Raw genomic sequence first — 18464 nt, 5'->3', positions numbered from 1 at the left:
CTGACAAAATTGCTTTTTCTCTTTCACTCAACCACATCGAACACAAGTTTTTTTTCTCCTTTTCCACTTACGGGACCACGTACCCAAAGATAACGGCGTCGGTTGTTTCTCGGGGACGAGAAACGTTCTTAAGTGCGGGGAGGATGTTACGTGACAACTTTCTGGATTCACATTTGAAATAATAATTTCAAATGTGGGATCGAGAAAGTTCTGCACGTATAAAAGTACAGCGAGACTCAAGGCCACAAAAGTATCAAGTGGCTAAGAATCTTGCTGACCTAAATAACTTCCCCGCCAACGGCTAGAGGCGCACGTGCGGAGCTACGTTGCAGTTTCGGCGCGCAACTAGTTGCCAGGCCCCGTAAGGCCTAATGAGTGCAACAAGCGTGGACACTGTAACGCGGCTAAGGGGAAGTAAGCTGGCGACGGCGTGGGAGGTCCGGAACCTCTTCCGAGCGCTCTCGAACCACGCTACTCTCTCACTCCGTGATCGGGCACAGAAGCCGGCGGACCGATAGATTTCAAAGTTACATTCAGATTTTATTCAGAAATTTAGATTCGTTTTAGTTAGATTCAATAGCGTTTATTTCCAAGATTCAATCTAAGAGAATTACTCACATCTGTACAAAATTTCTTTGGAAGAAAATACATAATCAGAAGGTCCATAGACTTTTGTCATTTTAAATTTTTCCAAAAGACTCACTCCAAGTTTCCAAAATAAAAGGGAGAAAAAAATAGAACAACGAAGAACAAGCCATCTAGGAACGTCTTCAACTAATAAACCCAAGGTAAGCTTTTCAAGCATTGATTTGGACCACCACCAAAAAGAAAAGAAAACATTTGTGGGCAGGGACACAAATCCTGACCAGATTCCTCCCTGGACACCTGTAGAGCGTGTCAGATAGGCAAACTCGCATTAAAGGGGAAACTCTTCAAGTTTCCACCTAACAAATAAATATAAGGCTTTTTATTCCTTTTTAATGGATTTAAATATATTATAATAATAATTAACGATTCAGTAAGTTGGATCTTAATGCAGTTTTTTGCATTCGATTAGTGAGAGCGTCCACAAACTTTGTGACCTATAGTGATAAATTACTTTTTGAAAAATACATTTGTGCATTAAAAATATGCATTTTAGAAGTGATTTTTGGGCGACCTCGAAAACCCCGGAGTAACGAGTTTCGACAAATCATGTTATTAATTCCCCGCCAAACTCTAGGAGACGACGTTTATACTGACCACCCTAGGCATTAGGTACCTCGGAGAGCGTTGACATCGCGATATTTATGTTCAGCGATCTCAAAAACTCTTGAGTAACGAGTTTCGACAAATTATTCAAATAATTCCCGCAAAACTGTAGGAGACGACGTTGACACGGTCCGCCATACTCACCAGGTACCTCGGAGACCGTCGCCGTCGTGATATTCGCGTTCAACGACCCCAAAAACTCCCGAGTAGCAGAACTGGATTAATTTCCTTCAATATTTACCAAGTTGTTAATTATTCATTGCCTTTTTGCAATGCACTTCTAAAATGCATATTTTTAATGCACAAATGTATTTTTCAAAAAGTAATTTATCACTATAGGTCACAAAGTTTGTGGACGCTCTCACTAATCGAATGCAAAAAACTGCATTAAGATCCAACTTACTGTTAAAAAAAATCGACAATTAAGCCATTTTCAGTGCTTTATTTTCTCGACAGAAAAAATAGGTTATGGTTTCACGGGATTAATTTTTTACGTGTATATGAAAAAAATTATTATTACTACAGTTCTAAACAATCCTTTGAATCGTTAATTATTAATATAATATATTTAAATCCATTAAAAAGGAATAAAAAGCCTTATATTTATTAATTTTATTTGTGACGTGCAAAATTCATGTGACCAGTATAGGGTTTTCAGGTAGATCAACCAGACAGAATCTACTAATAATGTTCATTTCTAGACAAATTTTGCTAGAAAACCCGGCAACGTTCCTACCAGGGATGATCCCGTGAAATTTTAAACTTTTAGAAAGTTTAAAAGTATAAATTCAAACTTCTACTAAAGTACTTACACTTTTAAAATATTTTCATGCGATTCTAAAGTATAAAGTCATCAATTTAAACTTTCTTAAAGTACAAATCTAAGGAGTTATTCTATTCCTTAAGTGTGAACTAATTTATCTATACTTCCTTACGTCAATTTTTCTACTTTGGGGTTCAGAGTGTAGAGATAGTAATGGATAATAAGTCTCAAAAGATAACAAAATAATGAAAATATAGATTTCAATATAAATCAAGTTCAAGCTAAAAATGTTAGAAATATATTAAAAATAAGAATAGAATTCACCATAAAGAAAAAGGGAGGACGGGAATATGGGTAAAAATGCGAATAAGGGTAGAGATGTCGATTCCGACAAAAACTTTAAAACAAAAACGTAATGACGAAGATTGGAGATAGATGGAAAATCTGAGAATAAGGAGGTAAAGACAGAAATCATGATAACGATGGAATTCGTGATAGATCTAGAGTCGTAGATAAATGTAACGATAGATATATATGAAAAAGAGGACTGATACAGAAGAATAGACAAAGTTTAATATAGAAATACAGGTAAGTCGCTAAAAGTTATAAAAATTTTTATTGACATAATAAGTTAAAGAAAGACAGAGAGACAATTGAAAACGCAATAGATACGGCATTAGAAATTAAATTAGAGATAAATGTAACGATAGATTATCCTTGAGCTACACATAACTTTGAAAATGTATAGCAAGCAGAATTAGAAATCGCGACAGAGATCGACATAGGTAAATAAACAAAATCGATAATGAAGATGCAATCTGTGAACAGAAAGATAAAGAAAAAAATAGGCACGATAAAGCGAAAGGATTAAATGAAAAGCTCGAGATAGAAATACAATAAGAATTCGGGATAACGATGTCATTCGTAAACGACTCGGAGATGAAAGTAGAGATAGCGATAAAGATAGGAACAGCGTTGGTATAGATTATAAGTGTAAAATATAAAATTTAGATACAAAGTACAAGAGAAGGATAAAGAAAGAAAATGGGATTGATTTTGGAGTTGTTAATAAATAGTCAGAGAGATGAACAAGGAAGTGAAATAATAATAAAGAGATAGATACATAGTTAAAGTTTAAAATAGAGACAGAGGATTAATAAAATAATAGATATAAATACAATTTAGGATAGAGATCGATGATCTGGATATAGTTAGACATAAACATAATATAAATTTAGATTAATATTAATTAAAGAATAGAGATAGTGATACAGATAACGATAGCGATGGGATCAGAGATAGAGGCAGAGAAAAATATGGAGTCAAGAATAAGAATAGTAATATAAATAAACTCAAATCAAATTAGATTCAAAAACATTAAGGTGAAGTCAGGGATAAAGACAGCGATAAAGACAAATATTTTAAAATGCAATAGCTAATAAAAAATCAGAATTAGGTCTGAGTCCGACATCATGATAAAGATACAAGTAATTTAAATATGAAGTTACAGATGGAGATACTAATTAAGTTAAAGTTAATGATATTTAAATAATATTTAAAAAATTTTATATAATAGTTGTAAGCTTGAATTTTGACATAAATATTATATATTATATTTAAAATTTTATCAACATTATAGCTTAATTTTCAAATTACATAGAAAATTTCGAGTATCACTCAAAATTTGCACTTGGGGGTTGGCGAGCGAAACGAGCAGGGGGGAACCCTCCTAGTATATATAAGAAGGATGATGTCCGACTACTTGGAAGACAGAATCTTATTATATGACACTGAGGACGGCACCAAGAACTATAAAGTTACAGGATGTGCCCCCAAGGGTCAGTACTTGGCCCACTGACTTGGAACATCATATACGACGAGGTGCTAAAGCTACAATTACCTGAAGGAGCAACAGTCGTAGGATTTGATAATTACATAGCAGTAGTGTTAGTAGCAAAACATAAAAAAGAGATGACAGACATAGCTAAAGAGTCAACTCGTATAATACACGAATGGCTAACAGAGAGGGGATTGGAAATAGCCAGTCACAAAACGTAAGTTATTCTCATTTACAGTAGGAAGAAAATTAAGGGAATCTCACTGACGGTGGATGTACATGAGATCACGATTGATGCAAAATGTAGGAGGGCCACCTCAGAAGCGAAGGTTACTCTTAGCCAGTGTAACCACATCGATTATGCTATACAGAGCCTCAATGTAGGCATATGTGATGCGGGTGAAATCGTATGCGCGAAAGTTGACTACCGAGTATAGGCGAAGTGCACTAAGAGTGGCGTCCGCTTACCGTACGGTATCGGACGATAATGTCTGCATTATTGCAGCTATGCCACCTATTGACCTTTTAGCGTTGGAAAGAAAGGACGTATTTAAAGCTAGGAGACGATCGAATGACAAAAGCCTAGGAGATTTGGGATGCCGCAAGAAAGAAGACGATAGCTGAATAGCAAACAAGATGGGACATTAGTGGCAAGGGGCGATGGACTCATCGCCTTGTACCAAGGATAAAAGACTGGATTGGAAGAATACATGGGGAAGTTACTACTACCTCACGCAGTTTTTGACAGGGCACGAATGTTTCTGGGCGTACCTTCATCGGTTCAAACTAGACGACCATCCGAACTGCCCAATATGTTCGGATGCAACAGAGGATGTTGAGCACGCCTTTTGCGAGTGCTCACGATATTATTATGACGGCCATGCTGACCTCAGAGTATGGATGGTGCGCAGTCAGCAACTATACAGCAGACATTCCGAAGAAATTCAGAAAAGACGAAGAAAACAGACGTAGACAAAGAGACTGAGTACCTATGTGTGTATGTACGAAGCAGAAAATGAAAGATAACTATAGTCATGACGACTACATCAACCAGAAGCGGGAAAAAGCCTTTCTCCTGTTCGCAAAGCACTAAATAAAGAAATGGAGGATGCTAAACGGATACTATAGAAAAAACCCAAGAAAATAAACGACGGTGTCTTGAAGAGTTACAGGACGAGGTTGAGCTGGATTCCTAGAGGGTGACCGTACTAAGTGGTAATGAAGGAGATAAAGGGAGGTTATATACCCCCTCCTAAGAGCCCGGAATTGCTGGACTGTATTCTGACCACACTGTTTCCTCTTTAACTTGAAATAACAGCTATTCCTAAAGCAAAGGCAAATGACGAAATCATTCCAACAATCACCACAGAGGAATTACTGGCTACATGCAAAAGAATTGGGAATAACGAGGCTCTAGGCCTGGATTGCATACTCAATATTGCATTAAAACAAGCTATACAGGCACGCCACGATATCTTTGTGGACTTGTACAATTTATGTCTCGAAGAAGAGACGTTTCCTAAAAACTGCAAGAAGCAACACCTGGTGCCACTACAAAAAGGAGATAAGCCACCTGGAGAAGCTGCCTCATACAGACTACTCTGCATGCTGGACACTCCGAGCAAGATTTTAGAGCGCACGATTGGCATTAGAATGGACCAAGTCATTGAAAAACCAGGCAGACTAGCGGAATATCAATACGGCTTCCGGATAAACGCTTTACTTTTGATGCCGTAAGCTTAGTAGTTGACACCGCTAGAACTGCAATAAAAGGAAAAAGATATAAAGGAGGATCCAAGAAGTACTGTGCTATTGTTACACTGGATGTTGAAAATGCATTTAACTCAGCCAGCTGGGACAAGATACACGAGGCACTACGGAAAAAAGAGGTACCCGCATATATAAAAAGGATTATGTCTGACTAACTAAAAGAGAGAAAACTTTTGTATGACACAGAGAGCGGCACAAAAGCCAATCAAGTAACCGAAGGGGTCCCACAAGGGTCGGTGCTTGGCCCATTATTATGGAACATCATGTACGATGGAGTACTTAGAATAGAGCTAATCGAAGGGGCAACGGTTGTAGAGTTTGCAGATGACATTGCAGTAGTGGTAGTAGTAAAGCAAAAGAACGAGGTGACGGAAATCGCTAACGAGGCAGTAGGTATAATCCACGATTGGCTAAAGTAGACTGGACTTGAGCTTGCTAGCTATGAAATGAAGGCTATCTGTATATCCAGATAGCCTTCATTTCATAGCATCATTCATTGGACGGACACGAAATAGACTCTTAGCCGACCATTAAGTACCTTGGAATCACCATAGACGCTCGACTAACGTTGAAGCAGCATCTTGAGAGGTCGAGAAATAAGGCAGAAAAAGTCGGTGCTGCACTATCGCGACTAATTCCTAATATAGCTGGGCCAACGCAGGGTCGAAGGTTACTCCTAGCCAGTGTAACTAAATCAATTATGTTATACGGTGCCCCAATATGGGCGGACGCTATGTTGGTGAAGTCTTGTGCACGAAAGCTGTCAACAGTTTATAGGAGAAATGCATTGCGGGTCGCTTCTGCCTACCGAACATGCAGTGATATCAGAAGATATCGAACATGCAGATCAGAAGATGCAGTATGTGGTATTTCAAGTATGCCGCCTATTGACCTTCTAGCAACAGAACGAGAGAATGTATACGAAGAAAGCCGGCGTAATGACAGTACTCGAAAGGAAGTCTGGAAATCCGCAAAGAAACAAACCCTAGCTGAGTGGCAAAGACGATAATACTCCAGTGCAAAGGGACGATGGACGCACCGCCTCATACCACGTATTGTTGGCTGGACCAACGGGAAAGTGAATTACTACCTTACGCAGTTTTTAAGCGGACATGGATGCTTCCGAGCCTACCTACACCGCTTTAAGATAGAGGATAATCCAAACTCCCTAGTATATTTGGAAGCAAATGAAGATGCGATGTATGTCTTTTGTCACTGTTCGTGATACGAAATGGAAAGAGAAGAACTTGAGCATTACCTTCTGACTAGAGTGACCCCTGACTCAATGATGATAGCTATGCTAGCGTCAAAGGATGGCTAGTGTGCAGTAAACAACTGCGTAAGGACCATTCTCAAGAAGGTTAGAAATGACAAAAAAAAAGAATAGAAGGAAAGGACAAGGCGCAACAGCTGAGGAAAACCGTTTACTAGACGAAGGCCACTAGATAATAGATGCGAAACGCTTCTCGGACTGATGCAGAGAAACGTTAGATGAGGAATGTATGGAAATGTCAAACTTCAAAAAAAAAAGGTAAAAAAGGCTAATTAACGGGCCCTACGGAAGTATTGTTTAACATTAGTACCTGTGGGGATTCGGGGTCAGAGGGCCACTTGAGCAGAGTTTGCTCTGTCTACGCCACATAAAAAATACACACACATTGGAGCTGGTTAGTTAAATTAACGTCAATCGTTCAAAGTAAAAATTGCGCTTTAATTCGAAAGAATATTATATATTTTGACCTTAATTGGTTTTAATCGGGTAAGAGTGAACGGTCACTTTATTATAGAGTGAAGTATCACTACAAAATGCAGTTTATATTTAACATAAATCTCGAGTAAAATTTTTTTTTTTTTTTGAGTTGTGTGTAATTGTAATATTTTTAACGTATACACGCGCGCGCACACACTCATACAAACACGCGTAACGGCATTGTTTCGCTTTGTCTGTAACTGTGTTATTGACCGATTCTTGACTTGTTCTCTTTTTCGTCAGAACTACAGTTCTTGAAATTTTAGGTATTATTTTGGAAGAATGTTGTTAATAATGTGGTTTTAAGCGTATCCTGAGTATTAGTATGACTATATAGTAGCATTTTATTTTCTCATATTTATTCCCGCAAAATGCAAGTAATATATTCTCTATTCCCGCAAAATGCAGGACTAAAGTAAATTTGCAAAAAATAAACTCTTTATTCCCGCAAAATGCGGGAACTAAATTCTTTATCTCCGCAAAATTTTGAAAATCTTGAATGAATATTAAAAAGTAGAAAATGTATAAAAAAAACTAAACATTTTTAAATATTTTGAATATTTAAAAAAAAAATTGTATTGATTTATTCAATTTAGAATGTATTGGCAATAGATGGAAGCAAATTTTTTAAAAATAAAGTGGCTACACAGTTCAGTCGTGAATAAAGCACTATATGCAACACGAGAGTAAAGCCGATTATTTCCTCGAGTGATTTACTGCCTTCGCTTCGATCGGGAAGCAATCTCTTACCCGCTTGAATGATCAACGACTAGGTTGATTCTAAAACAATACAACATTTTGGTACCACCGTGATCAGCGTGAACAACTGAGTCTAGGGGAATTGGTCCGAAAAATTTTCCCCCAAAAAGTCCCCCCACCACGCGTCAGGCGGAGAAGCGCGCGAAGGAAAGTGAGCGCGGCGGCGGCCGCGCGATGACGAGTGAAGGAAACCGTTGCTGAGAAGGTCAGCGAAGGCTGCGCGAGAAAAAGGAGCAGCAGATGCGATTAAAACTATTTCCGCAGAATCTGATGATCGGCTTGCGCTAAAAATTAATTTTCCATGAGCAATATCTTTGCGATTTAAGAAAAGCTAGGAGGTGCGTGTCCCAACGCTGAATGAAACGTAACCTATTTACAGGTTATCTAGCTCTTGCATTTTAATTTCAAATTAGTCTGTGCTTCGACGCACAGCCCGAACTTGGTCGGTACAGCTTATTACGAGCTATCGAGAGCTAGGCACGAAAAAATTTCAAACGAGAGACCCATTTTATAGCACAGAACGTGCTGCCTCTTGTTTCCATTGCGTGAGCGGTGATTAAACATGTTTTGTGTGTACGACTGTCCAAGTCTCTACGCCCAGTTTTACTTCTTTTAGCTGAAAAGAACGTAGGTCTAAAGCCCCGTAGAATTAGCGTAATTTTGGAGCATAGCACACGAGACAGTATGCTTCCGCTTGCCTTCACCGCAAGGGCGTAAGGTTTAAGAATTTAAGAATTTAAGAAGAAGAAGAAGAATAAAAAGGCGTTTTAGAAGAATATCTTAACTTTATACCAGACTAATCCATATCACAGAATATTCCATGACATTCCTTTTCCTTCATTTCCAGATTTCCTCAATGGCCTGGGCATTCTCCGATCACAGTGACTTGAGAGCAACAAAAAAGTTTATTCTGATGCTAACATTTAAGGCTTTCTTTAAAGAAAATTTAATAGAGATAAACGTCTAAGAAAGTATCAGTTGTTATTACTCAGTATCTGTTTATTACTAAGAAACTTATTGTGCTTTAAATGGCTTTACAGCAAAGTAGCGCGTTGTGCATACACGTACACAGCTACTCTGCCTTAGAGCATCGGAAAATCTGCGGAAATCGGAAATTTATCATCTGAAAAGTAACTATCCTTTACCGTCACATTCATCACTACCTCATATAAGCTCAATTTTAAAAATATTTCTTTTTCGTGTACGTCTAATAAAAATAACGCTTTATTCCTGTTTTTGCATTCACTAAATAAGTCATTATTGCGTTTATAAATAAGGTTTTGAATGTGTCGTGGGTGACGAGGCGAGAAGCCCTTTGACAGTCGAGCTTTTTTCGATTGATTTCCAGAGCTTGCGAGACAGAGACCTCGTGATCCGCGCCGCGGCTGTGTTCTTAGGCTAAGCTGCGAAATTCAGCAGCTTGGATGTGTCGCAGGTGACAAGGCGAGCTGCTAGTCGAGAGTCAAGCTCGTTCTTATCAAGTTTCGGAGCTTGCGCGACAGAGACCTAACGCGCCGCGCCGCGGCCGCGTTCTTAGGCTAAGCTGCGAATTTCAGCAGCTCGAATGTGTCGTTGGTGACCGGGATATGATTATTTTCAGTAGGGATGATCATTTTAAATATTTGTATTTCTGCGGAGAAAAGATATCAAAATTATTGGTGTTAGTTTTCTAAATGATTTACTGATTCTTAATATCTGACTAATAAGTAAAAAACCGCTGCCAATTCATTGGCACGTAGCTTCCTCCAACTAAATTTATAGGTCCAATAAATGAAATATTGTTTTAATACATCTATATATTTGCTTGCTAATGTATGAGGCGGTTTTTGATACATAATTTAATGTAAGTTTTAGATAGTTCATTATCCAAAAGTTTGTAGACCCCTCTGTTTTTTATTATAGAATATGAACACTGTCATCAGATTTTTTTTACAGAAATTCACGTTTGTTTACATGTGTTCCTAACCAACCTAACCATCAAAACAACAGGCTATTCATTAGATAGGTCGCTCGCGCAATTTTCGAGAAAACGATTTTTTACATTTTAGCTCTTTAGTTGAAAACCGCTTGATGAAATCGTTTAAAATTTCAGCATCAGATAGCTTTTATATGGTAAATCACCAAATCGAAAATAGCGCGTATTTGTAATACAGCCAGAACATTTTTTAACAACGTGGATATCGTTGCCGAAGATACAGGTAATCAATTTAACTTTCTTTCATTATGCTTCACTTTAAAAATTTAATGATAAATTTGTTTAAAAAATAGTAAACTGATTGAAAATAGAATGAGTTAAATGTTAATAATAATGACGAAGTGATTTCTTAAATACTACGGTACGCACAACACACACACACACACGTGTCGATGACTTATATGAATAATGCACATCGGAAGGGAAGGCAACGGCACTTCGATAAGCGGTGCAAGAAGTGCTAGAAGAGGGTGTCACTGTAAGAACCCTACAAGATGTAGAGGTCTTTGAAGTAAAGGATCTTGATATTCTAACCACTAAGGAGGGCATCGTGGAAGCGCTACGGAGGGAGTTTGAAGATAGCGGCTCAAATGCAGTGGAGGAAACGGCAGTAAAGTCTGTGCGCAAGGCATATGGCGATACGCAGACGGCGGTCATTCAAATGCCTGCAAAAATGGCTCGGCAATTGATCGCAGAAAATCAAGATTGGCTGGGTAGTATACAGAATACGAGAGAGAAAGCGGAATGCACGTCCACTTCGCTGCTATAAATGTCTAGAATTTGGACATATTGGCAAAAACTGCACAGTAACACAGGATCGAAGTAACCACTGTTATAAGTGTGGAGTCGAAGAACATAATGCAAGAGATTGTAAAAACAAACCGAGCTGCGTTCTCTGCCAAAAAAGCAACAGAGAAAAGTGACCATGCTGCTGGTAGCTACACATGCCCAGTATACCGAGCGTCAGTAGAGAAGTTGAAGAAACGAATATAATGAAGATAGTGCAGTTGAACTTGAATCACTGCGAGACAGCACAGGATTTACTTAACCAGTACGTTCATGAGACGGAGGTCGACGTAGCCATTATATGTGAACCATACAGGGCTCTGGGTCAGACATCATGGGAAACAGACGACACTGGTAGAGCAATGATCTGGGCATGTAGGAACGTGGCATTTCAGGAAAAAATGTTGACAAACGAGGAAGGATTTGTTCGTGCAAAGATAGCAGGAATACACGTATACAGCTGCTATGCTTCGCCTAACGCACTGATCGAACAGTTCGAGCAGCAGTTAGATCGACTCGTGTAGGATATTGCGGGAAGAAAGCCAGTAATTATAGCATGCGATTTTAACGCATGGGCCGTAGAATGGGACAGTCAAAGGATTAACCAAAGAGGACGGGTACTGCTAGAATCATCTGCTCTCCTGGACTTGGTGTTAGTTAATCAGGGTAATACTAACACCTTTAGAAGAGGAGACGCAGGATCTATTGTAGACCTGACATTTGTTAGTAATTGCCTTAATGGTACAATTGACAAGTGGACCGTAAGTGAACACTACACAAATAGTGATCACCAAGCCATAATAATAGAGCTAAGAAAATCAGAGCAGAGACCCAGCGCGAGTACATGGACCAGCAAAGTCGGTTGGAAAACGAAGGATTATGATAAGGAGATGTTTCTACTGGCACTGGAAAAATTGCAACCCTCGGGGACGGCGAACAGCAAGGCGGAACAGATGACGAGTAAAATCACACGAGCCTGTGACGCGGCCATGCCGAGAAGAGTGCCCAATTGTAGATGACCATCAGTATATTGCTGGGACAAAGAAGTTGAGACCAAAAGAGGAGAACAACGGGCAAGAAAGAAATACTATAAAACCGGTAGAGGCTAGGAAATAGTAGATGCCCGCGGACAAGAAATGAAAGACGCTATAAGGAAGCTTGAGAAGATAACCCGCACAAAAACGAGCGACGGTGCCTTAAAGAACTACAGGATGAAGTCAAACAGGACCCTTGGGGTGGACCTTACAAAATAGTAATGAAGAAGATTAAATGAAGCTTCGTACCCCCTCGAAAATGCCTGCAACTATTATACCGGGTAGTGACCACACTGTTCCCCAGGCAACTGGAAGAGCCAAGTGTCATCAAAAGAGGTGCGAATGAAGAGGCTGTTCTACTAATCACGATTAAGGAATTGTTAGCCGCTTGCAGAAGGGTAGGAAACAACAAGGCCCGAGGGCCGGATGGCATTCCCAATATTGCATTGAAGCATACCATCCACGCTTATCCAGAGGTCTTCGTAGACTTGTACAATGCATGTCTAGAAAAAGGAACATTCCCCACAAACTGGAAGAAACAGCGTCTCATGCTTCTGCCAAAAGGAAAGAAACCACCCCAGGATTCTTCATCATACAGAACGCTCTGCATGTTGGACACCCCGGGTAAGATCCTTCGCTGACGACATAGCAGTAGTGGTAGTAGCGAAACATAAAGAAGAGGTGACAGAAATAGCGGAAGAGGTGATCCGTATAATACACGAATGGCTAGCGGAGACGGGTCTGAAACTAGCTAGCCACAAAACGGAAGTTATTCTTATCTCTAGTAGGAAGAAGAAAGAGGAAATTAAACTGACGGTAGATGGACATGAGATAGCTTCTCAACCAACCATCAAGTACTTGGGCATTACCATCGATGCAAGACTAACTTTCAAACAACATCTGAAAATAGTCAGCAAAAAGCAGCAAAAGTCAGCGCTGCTCTATCACGATTGATGCCAAATTTAGGAGGCCCAACTCAGAAGCGAAGGTTACTCTTAGCCAGTGTAACCACATCGATTATGCTATATGAAGCCCCAATATAAGCAGATGTGATGCGGGTGAAATTGTATGCCTGAATGCTAACCATTGTGTACAGACAAAGTGCCCTAAGAGCTCACCGTACAGTATCAAACAATGCGGTGAGCATTATTGCTGGTATGCCGCCGATTGACCTATTGGCGATGAAAAGTAAGGAAGTATTTCAAACTAAAAGAAGAAATAGTGACAAAACTCAGAAGGAGATCTGGGATGCAGCAAGAAAGAAGACAATGGCCGAATGGCAAACAAGATGGGATGTTAGTGACAAAGGGCGATGGACACATCGCCTTATACCAAAAATAAAGGATTGGACTGAAAGAGAACATGGGGAGGTCAACTACTACCTTACACAGTTTTTAACCGGGCACGGATGCTTCCGGGCTTATCTGCATCGATTTAAATTAGACGACAGTCCGAACTGCCCAGCTTATTTGGACGCTAACGAAGATGCGAAGCATGTTCTCTGTGACTGTTCACGATACTAAATGGAGCGAGAAGAACTCGAGTGTTATCTCCAGACCAGAGTGACACCTGAGTCAATAATGACAACTATGTTGACGTCGGAGGATGGTCGGAACACAGTAAACAACTACGTAAGGCTATCCTCAAGAAGATTAGAAATGAAGAGAAAATAAGGCGAAGACAAGGCGAAACAGCGGAATAAAAATGTAGCTAGACAAAGGTCACTGAGCCGTGTCGGGGTTGATGCTGTCCAGAGGATGGCCGGACGATGCCGCACGAAGCAGACGACCGGACGATGCGGAAAGAAGCAGACGCCCGGACGACGCAGAAAGAAAAAGACGTGATGATGACTACATCAATTAGAAGAGGGCATAAAAGCCTTTCGCCACCCTCCCCGGCGAAGCACTACTCAACGGTCGTACCGCAGTGAACAAGGGCACAGAAGATGGAGCTAGGTGCGCCTTTACCGAGGATCGATAAAAACAAAGAGGGCGTTCCTTGGTACGGTTGGGTGTTTTTCATCTGGCCGTAAAAAGGATGGGTTTAGTCGGTGTGAATCCGACACACCGCTGAAATTGCGGATGGGGCTGTTTCGACGACCCCATAAACAAAGTCACGCTATGGTCTTTCTAAGATTTTCCCTAACACCTCTTCTCCGAGAGAGAGAGAAAACACACACACACACACACGTGGATGACTTATATGAATAATTTTTTCAAAATACAAAATTAAAACTCAGAATATTTCTTAAAAACTACGTCCTTTTACAAAATTTTCTCAGCATTTTACCATTTTAAAGATTTTGACCAGTTTATTATATCGTTTTCGGGTGATATCGGCTGTGATATCTTCTGGAAAAAGAATTGATAATGTAGCATTTCGTGATTACTGTAGAGAGACAGCAAGACAGTATGTTAGTTTGTACAATTGGTACTATATGCCTCCATCGATGCACATCATCCTATTGCATGGATATAATATGCTTGATGGATTGTTTTTGCCTATTGGGATGTTCTCTGAAGAGGCACAGGAGTCAAACAATAAAAATGTTAAAAGATTTTGTGATAAATTTTCCAGAAAAACGTCTAGGTTGGTACTTTTAATGTATTCAAAATATTATAATAACATAACTATATAATAATTATCAATATATTATTAGGATTGACACCAATACAGATATGATTGAGAGGTTACTAATGTACTCTGTTTGTATTTGTCATCTATAGAGGAACTTTCGGAAAAGACAAATGAATTTTTAACAGATGATATGATAAGGTTGCTATTCCTGGATGCTGATCATTATGATAATAATGATGATGATGATGATGATAATGTTGATGATAATGATAATATTGAACATCACGATTCTTCAAGTAATGAAGATAACTTTTAATGTTGTTGTGTGCATTAAATAAAATGTTATGATATACGACAGACTACTTAAGTTTATTTTTATGAACCTCTCATCTTTTTTCCTAGTAAGGTTTTAAAAAAACAGCAGGATTTTCTCCGTAAATGTCGGCCGTTGCTACTGCAGAGATCTCTTGATCTGAAAAGCTTTTTCCTATGATGTGTAGCGCTAGAGACTAGTACAGCCTCGCCGAACAAAACATAAGTTTAGATAGATTTTTTGCTTTTTTCACGCATGCTCGGAAATTGCCATTTGGCGCACGCATTGCAAATTCATGCGGAAAATATCAGTATAACATCCTGCTACGCAAGAGATGTACACATTTGAAGTGATTTTACGGCGAGGGTTATTTGCTCGTTGACCCACAAAAACTCGTACGCCCAATAGCATACATCTCTCGAACTTCTAATAAAAAATAATATGTGCAACTCGTGCCTAGTTGCCCATAACACACGCAGCCGGCTGGTCGCACTCGCTTTGCTCCTGCGCCCAACGCCACTTGTGTGCGCTATTGGCAACTTTCCGCACTTGTTGTACAATGTACTATTGTCTCGTCACTCATCTGTAGAAGGCTCAATATCATCGTGAGGTTGTCTTCTATTGTCATTTGGTAAATATTGTTGTGACCGAGCTCGAACGTTGCGCGATTCGAACGCCGAGAATTGTGCATAGCGACCTCTATCAACAAGATCAACGACGTCGCATTGTTATTGTATATATTTGGTCAGATTCTGACAGCTGCTTTTTTTTTGTTAATGCAAAACTGTAACACGACTTGTTAGTTGCAATGGCAGGAAAATAATCGATTACGGCTCGCTTTATGTCAAATCCAGAGAAGTATCAGTGTCTTATTCAGGTATTGACTACCTATGAAGATGCAGACTTTTTCTCTTCAGCTCGCTTTCGAGATGTCTACAAGAGCGTTTTTGCGCGATCATCTTCTACCAGTCAGATCTTGCAGATGCGAAATTTTATTGCTGGTCGGAAACAGAAAATTGATCATCACATCAAGTAAATATTTTTGTATGATCGACTTGTATAACTATTTTTATTGATTCACTATCTTATATGTAAAAATATTCTATTTGAATTGTTTATGCAAAACAAAGCCTCACTCGATAATACTTCTGGATAAACACGTTTCCAAAATTATAAACAAGCTGAGGCTTTATGATGTCGTAAAAAATTTGAAGATGGAAAGACTAAATGAGAAAGTTAACTTTTTATTAGAGATTATGACAAAAGCATGAAGCTCAGTGGGACCGTCAAATGGTGTATCGTTGGCAAAAAGTTACGTGAGAAAGTAATTTGAAGCCAACAATGAAAATAAAGATTTGGATCTTCCAGATATCTGCAAAGGATATAGGATTAATCAAATACGTTTTAAAGCTATATGATTTCGCACATTCATGTTCTCAATACCGATTCATTAAAGTCATCTAAACATTTGTGCAATAGAATTTATAGAAAAATCTCTTTTATACATTTCAAAATGGTTCATTTTAACAACTTCAAAATTAAAAACTTTCGGGGCATGTGCTTAGTGGACAAAGCTAAAACTATGCTTAAATGGCTGGAATTTACTAAAGCATTTATAGTTGACGTATTGTACGGCCGAAATTCAATAGATATTGACCAAATTAAGAAAATGTCAAGTATATCGGAATCATTTCAAGACGATGACGTCGGTATCTTCATTTTAAAAAACTTTTTAAGAATTGACGCTTTTAAAAGATTAAAATTTTTGGTGCAGTCAAAAAAGAAAATCAATAAGTATACATGCGAAAAATGCAAACGTGTACTTGTTAACAACGCAGTTCAGTGCGATTCATGCTTGCTCTGGTATTATCGCACATGCGTCAAAATCAATCTGGCTAAAATATCCGAAGTTAAAAAGAGTGATTGGTTCTGAGCTAATTACCTATGAATTCACATACATCGTAAACCAGTGCAGGTTGATATTCTTGAGAAAATAAATGCTATAAATAAACACTTTTGATTTCTTTCTAAAAAAAATTCGAACCCTTCCACAATTTAGCTTTTTCAGGTGGTTAAGCGCGCATACGAGTCGTACGACTTCGCCGACTGTAATCCATTTTCATGTGTGAAAAATCATGTTTTGAGCCCTTTGCGCGACACGCAGCCTAAAAATGCTCTTAATATCGCTTGAATCCCACAGCGCGCTCCGTTTTAACAATCTCAAGTAGAAAAATAAGCTAGTGTTTCTCGTGGCAAGACTGCGGGAGCCCTTAAGGTGACACGCCGTCTAAAAAAGCTCGCTAGATCGCCAGATCTTGGCTGCAGAAAAGACGGTAGACAAAATCTTGTTGTTTTCCTAATATTTGTTTAGAAAAAAGCTTGTGTTTTGTGCGGTGAGGCTGTGCGAGCCCTTAGCGCGACACTCTACCCAGAAAAGCTCGCTCGATCGCTCGATCTTGGCCGCAGAAAAGTCAGCAGAAAAAATCTTGCCGTTTTTTAAATCTTTTTAGCTAAAAAAAGTAAATCTGGGCATAGAGATTAGGACAGTCGTACACACAAAACATTTTTTAAATCACCTGTACCAACCAAGTTCGGGCTGTGCGTCGAGGCACAGACTCATTTGAAATTTAAATGTAAGAGCTAGATAACCTGTAAATAGGTTAAGTTTTGATCTGCGTTGGGCTACGCACCTCCTAGCTTTTCTCAAATTGCAAAGATTTTGCTCATGGTACATTAGTTTTCGGCGCAAGCCGATCATTTTGCGAAAATAGTATGCGCTTCTCCGCCTGGCGCAGTGGTGGAAAGATTTTCTTTTTCTGACTGGGAAATTAAAAAGTAAAGGAAAATTCTTCGGACTTATTCCCCTGGACTTATTTTTTCACGCAGATCACGGTGATACCAAAATGTTGTATTGTTTTATAATCACCCTGTATATGCATACACAAACATGACAATCGCGATGTATACAATCCCAAAACCCTGCAAATAAAGACTTGTTTAAAGCAAAAGGGGTATTTGCACGACGCGTAATGAGCGCGCGCGCGCATTAACTGAAAGGCCAGTTCACACGAGCGCGGACCGCGGCGGCCGTCTGCGGTGGCCGACCAGCGACTCAGCCGTAACGCGCCAGGCGGTGGAAGCGGCGCTTGCGGAGCACTGCGAACGCACCTGTACACACTCGCGCTGCGCGGCTTTATAAGGCTGACCGCGCGGCGCAGCGGGCTGTTACTCGAGCTTCCGATCCAGGCAGTACCGTGAGCACACGATACTGCAGGGAGAGCCAGAGATAGACCCTCGCCGACGAAACCATCTTGTGAGCTGACGGGATGACTAGTTAGCAGCACTCAAGCCCGAACCCTGGATTATTGTCGTTAGCACACTAAATAATCCAGAACATCCAAACGACACCAAGTCTCGCCCACGTGGAGCACACGTAGACGTTACCCAGATTCGCCAAAAACCCTTTAGCCTATATCTTAACGTATTGCTGCTCCCACTGCCGCTGTGAGAACACAGGGTTAAGGAAGTAACAATACCCTCACCGACGACCCACAAGGTCGTGCGCTTACGTCCTTGTGGATTTGAGGTTAAACTCTAACCTTCAAAACCTGTTTCACGCCGACATCTCATGACTCCCTTTGTCACTGTG

The sequence above is a fragment of the Nasonia vitripennis genome (assembly GCF_009193385.2).
Source record: "Nasonia vitripennis strain AsymCx chromosome 5 unlocalized genomic scaffold, Nvit_psr_1.1 chr5_random0005, whole genome shotgun sequence".
In the NCBI taxonomy this organism is placed as follows: domain Eukaryota; kingdom Metazoa; phylum Arthropoda; class Insecta; order Hymenoptera; family Pteromalidae; genus Nasonia; species Nasonia vitripennis.
Note: the sequence above shows the minus strand (reverse complement) of the source record.